The sequence below is a fragment of the Capricornis sumatraensis genome, unplaced genomic scaffold (assembly GCF_032405125.1).
Source record: "Capricornis sumatraensis isolate serow.1 unplaced genomic scaffold, serow.2 scaffold13, whole genome shotgun sequence".
Taxonomy (NCBI): domain Eukaryota; kingdom Metazoa; phylum Chordata; class Mammalia; order Artiodactyla; family Bovidae; genus Capricornis; species Capricornis sumatraensis.
This window is the reverse complement of record NW_027184624.1, coordinates 3,581,819-3,587,707: the sequence shown is the minus strand read 5'-3', so window position 1 is coordinate 3,587,707 and position 5,889 is coordinate 3,581,819.

Below are 5,889 nucleotides of genomic sequence, written 5' to 3'. Positions count from 1 at the left end.
CAGGGATCAATTATCAAAATGTGTTGATACTATTTTTTCACTTGTCTCTGTCTCAGTAATAGTTTACTGGTTTCAGTGACCTTTCTTCCATAAAGCAAAAAAGGAGAAAAAAAATAAAAAAAAAAAACAGGAAAGACACACGAGAAAGTGTGGAGGTTATTTCAGGGCTGACATAAGATATGAAGAATTGTTCTAATCTTTCCTCCAGCTTTTAACAGTGTTTCAAACTCTATCAAGTAAGAATAGAAGACTGTTATGCAATGAAGGGCATTGTGGGCCTGGGGTCTTCAATATTTCTCTAAGTTTGTAGATTTCATGGTTACAAGTAAGTACAAGTAGTTAATAAGCTCTATGCACCATCTTCACTAACCCTACATACCTATGAACCAGCAAAATGTCTAGTACATAACACTTGATTAAAAATTAATGAAGTATGGTTAGCAGCAGTTCCTCTGCCTCTTGGCCCATCCTGACTTGTACATTCTTCTCTCAATATTATAGGTAAGCGAAATAGACAATCACCCTGAAACTTATTCAAATGGCTAAGAAAACGCCTATGTCCCAAACTATACTGTCATCTGAAATTCCACTTTTGAGTTTCATTCATTTAGCTCAAAATGTTGGTCTTGTTAAAATGCAAAACAAATGTAGCAACAGAGAGTCAATAACACTTGAATCCCTTTTAAATTATTTAAACTTATGACAAATGAGTATCAGATTTATTTTTCCCTAGTGCAGTCTGGCCAGAGGAGGGAGTCATTCTGTGGTCATAGAAGAAGGATGAGAAAAACCCAAGTCAGTAAGATGAGTTTAGATGAGTCAGAACAAAGAAACTTATCTTACACTGTTGCCTATAGATGAAATAATACTAAAAGCATAGATATTATCTGGTTAATACCAGTACTTGAACATAATGAAAGTGAGATCCACTGATGTGAACTAGTTAAACAGCTAATCATTGTCAGAGTCAAGGTTAGTTTTTAAGAGACTTGACTTTTAGTTTGGTGCTCCTTCTTTCAACTTTGATTACTTACTTATAAATGCTAATCCTACTTCAAAGTAACCTAAACCTTATAAAATATTTTGGAAATTCCAAAGAACCGTAAAAGGAGTATCAACAAATTTCTGCCTCTGTAATTTTGTATAGTATAAATAACTACTTAGGCTCCTTAAGAGTGATTTAATTTTCCAAACATGTAAACTATGATTAATTAAGTGTAAAGGTTTATGATTATGTAGTTGGAATATGGTTTAAAAATATTATCCATCATTTTCATCAATACTAAATCAGCTAATTGAAAGAATCATTGGGATCTACATCTATTAAAAAAAGGAAATTTTGTATTGCTACAAATATAAAGAAAATATCTTTCTTTCTAATTTAAAAATGTATTCAATAAGGAAATGACTGTTAAATAAAAAATTATTATACCATGTTCCATAGTCGAATGCTGAGGTCAAGAGTCAAAATTAAGAATATCAGGCAATGTATTACAGTTCTCAAGAGAAATGGGACCAATAAGGCATAAACAAATATGTATATATGTGTTTATAACAATATATGTATACGTTTATATACAAACACATTCATTACAGTGAATTAGCTCCCAGGATTATAGAGATGCAGAAGTCTCAATATTTACAAGGTGGTAAGCAAGCTGAAGACTCAAGTCTAAGTCCACAATCCTGGGAATCAGGAAAGCCAATGATGTTGTTCCATTCTAAAAACTAGCAGGCTTCGAAGGTGGGATGATTTGGGAGAATGGCATTGAAACATGTATATTATCATATGTGGAATGAATTGCCAGTCCAGGTTTGATGCATGATACAGGGTGCTTGGGGCTGGTGCAGTGGGGTAACCCAGAGGGATGGGATGGGGAGGGAGGTGGGAAAAGGGTTCAGGATGGGGAACACGTGTACACTCATGGTGGATTCAAATCAATGTATGGCAAAATCAATACAATATTGTAAAGTAAAATAAACAATTAAAAAATAAATTAAATAAAAATTAAAAAAAAAAAAACTAGCAAGCTTGAGGTCAGGAAGAGCTAATGTTTTAGTTTGAGTCTAAAGGTAGGAGCAAAGTCAGCGTCCCAGTTTAAAGGACACAAGTTGGCAGAATTCCCTCTTCACAGGGGAAGGTCAGCTTTTCTGTTTTATTTAGGCATTCAAATGATTAGATGAGGCCCACCCACACTATGGGTGGGCAATCTGACTCAATATGCAGATTTAAATTTTAATCTCATCCAAAAACACTCGAGGAAATATTTAGTGTCTTAATCCACTTGGGCTGCTATAACAAAATCCTATAAATTGGACAACTTATAAATAACATAACTTTCTCACAGTTCTGAAAATTGTACATCAAAAGATCAGAGTGATAACATGGTTGGCTGCTGACTTTTTCTGGATTATAGACTTCTTACTGTATCCTCACATAGCAGGAAACATAAGGGATCTCTGTGGGGCCTCTTTTATAAGAAAACTCATTCATAACAATTCATTTCATGACTCTCAAGTCACCTCCTTAGACCCCTAACTCTTAATACTATCCTTCTTGGAGCATTAGAATTTCCACATATGAATTTTGGGGAGACAGACATTCAGAATACAGAACCAAGAATAATGTTTAACCAAATACCTGGGCACTCCATGGCCCAGTCAAGTTGACACATAAGATTAAGCATCACAGGAAGGTCACACTTCCAAGTATCTTTCTGCATCACATTTTAAAATAGAAATACAAGAATTTCTTGGGAAAAAGGTTGAAACAGTTCTACAGTTAGGATTAAGACATACATAGGCATATATGGCAACTGAATATTCTGGGATAGATGATAGAACCAGACTTTCAAGATGTTACATAGAGCTGCTAAGAAAGACATGTCCTAAAGGAAGACTAAGTCAAGCAACATCATTATCATCAGAGAGAAGTGGCTTACCGGTACAGATTAGTGACTATTTTACAAAATGGTCTGGATTCAGCCACCCTAGGATCTAGTCTCACAAAACAGAAGGACTAAATGTGAAACCAAAGCAGCTGTCCCGTGAAATCTGCTATTCCAGAGCTAGGCAACTTGGCTCTAGACATCTTTCACCAAGCACAACAGAAAGAAAAGAAGTAACTCTGAAGATGATCTCCAAGCCCGTAGAACTGAAAAGGTACTAGGTAACAGCAGAATTGGTGGGTACTAGAGAATGTGCGAGCCAAGACTGCTCTGTCATGAAAAGGGCAGCTGGTAGCTGCATGCATGCTAAGTCGTTTCCGTCATGTATGACTCTTTGCAGCCCCAAGGACTGTAACCTGTCAGGCTCCTCTGTCCATGGAATTCTCTAGGCAAAAATACTGGAGTGGGTTGCCATTTCCTCCTAAGGGGATCTTCCCAACCCAGGGATCAAACCTGTGCCTCTTATGTCTCCTGCTTTGGCAGGCAGGTCCTTTACCACTAGTGCCACCTGGGGAGCCCCCTATGGCACCTGGTGTCTACATTCATCAGGGAGCACTGTAAGTGAGCCCTCTGTGATATCCTAAAACAGTGGGGGCAGCAGGAACATTTCTCAGAGTAGGGTGATTGATTCAAAATTTTATGTAGCCAAATAGTCTACTGATCAATCAGTGCTCCTGTTGTGTTTTACTGCTCCATACTCCGGAGGAGGCAATGGCACCCCGCTCCAATACTCTTGCCTAGAAAATCCCATGGATGGGGGAGCCTGGGAGGCTGCAGTCCATGGGGTCACGAACAGTCGGACACGACTGAGCGACTTCACTTTCACTTTTCACTTTCGTGCACTGGAGAAGGAAATGGCAACCCACTCCAGTGTTCTTGCCCGGAGAATCCCAGGGACTGGGGAGTCTGGTGGGCTGCCATCTCTGGGGCCGCACAGAGTCGGACACGACTGAAGTGACTTAGCAGCAGCAGCTCTATACTCACAAAAACAAAACTGAGCTTCCCTACAATACTCCAACCCTAATTCCCTTCTCTCCAGAGGCACAGTCAGCCCCACAGTTCTAGGTCTCAATCCTCCATATAACAAGGTGAATAGTAAATAGGATTCTCTTCACACTTCTTTCAAAGCAGACATACCCAGGACCACGGACCATGATGCTGACAGTTCTTACAATGGCCCTTTGTGTCTGGAGATTGAGGACACCCAAAGGCTTCCCTGGTAGCTCAGAGGGTAAAGAATCTGCCTGCAATGCAAGAGACCGGGTTCAATCCCGGCGTTCAGAAGATCCCCTGGAGAAGGGAATGGCTACCCACTCCAGTATTACTGCCTGAAGAATTCCCCTCTGAGAATCTGAGAAAGACAAATGATAGTGTACTATAGATAGCTCATATTCTCTTGCCAGAACCACTTATCTTTTTCAGGAATTGTGTGTTGTTAAATACAATCATCATTAAAATTTAAATGATATAAACTTACTGTGAAATTAATTTTATTAAAAACAATACTAATGGATATTCAAAACTCATCACTTCCTAATTACTCTACTGCATTTTATTATAATCTATGCTCTTTCTTGAGGTTATTTATATGTCTTAAATTTGTATGGTGGAAATAATTTAAAAAAACTGTGCCTAACTCTGCCTTCACTGACATCATGTTGGTAATGTGAAACTGACCGCAGTGGGAGCAGTCACAGTACGGAAATTGGCAAACACTACAACTGGGGCCTCAGTTTTACAGAGAGTCAGTTATGAAACTGGCATATCAGTGGGTTGACAAAGTGAGTGTCAAGGTCTAACAAGGATGATCTGATCCTAAGTTACTGTGAGGTAAGTGAGGATGAAGAAGAGGAAAGTGGTTAGAAATTGAACATGGCACCCATGTATGACAGGATTTCTAAATGTGCTGTGTCTGTGGAGTGGATTTTAAATCATGATATTCTGAAATCCCCTCGACCTTCAAAGGGATCATTCCTGGTCTGATCAAAAAGTATTGGCAGGCATGACCTTTGCAAATGAGGACCAAGTCTCTCTTCACTTGTTCTGGTATAGAAGAAGCCTCCGATCTCTTCTACAAAATAATGGAAGGGTTTCCCACTATTAGATGATACTGTACATTTGCCCAACTTGGTGGTTTGTGTCTGGATCCAAAATAAATGTTATTTATATGAAAAAATCTGATATTACTTGTACTCCTAGTATTGTGTAATGATTCATATTTGTTATTGCATGGGGAAGGTGCCTTGTTAGTAAAAATTAAATGTGGTAGTAGGCATTTCTCATAGGGACGTTGATCATAAATTGCATTTATTACTAGGTTTCATATAGGCCAAATATTTGAAATATTTATATTGTCATAGGAAAAACAGGTGTGATTGATGTTTTAAATGTTTGCATCTGATTCCAGAAATTATGCTGCATAGTTATAATTCCCCCTCTAGCTCTCAGAGTTTGTGAGACTAAGAAATCATTATACATGTGACACTGGGAGGAGAATTTATGAAGTTGGTATAAAGGTCCTACAACCTTTCTCAAGACCCCCCAAGTCATGCTACCTTAAAGCTACTCTATGGATGGCGCAGATATTCCAGTTAGTCAAATGCAGCTAATGAGTTAGTAAAATTAGGCCTTAATGTTACTGGGAATTTGTTGATCCTCACTGATTAGTGAGTTAGTCATGAGAAAAACTGCCCTATCATTGTATCCCAGGGTCTAACCAAGGAAAGAGAACCATTTTATACCAGTCTGGAAGAGCTGTGAGACCAAACAAGGGATGTGTGACAATCCAGAGATTATTACCAGCAGAAGACTGCTATTTTCTTAGGCTGGAGGTCAAAGGAAGAAGGTGATATCACCAAGAGTCAAGACAGCATCTATGGTCACCTGGCTGACAGGCTTTTTAGGACCAGGGGTCACAGAGCTGAAGACATTCCTGCCAGAG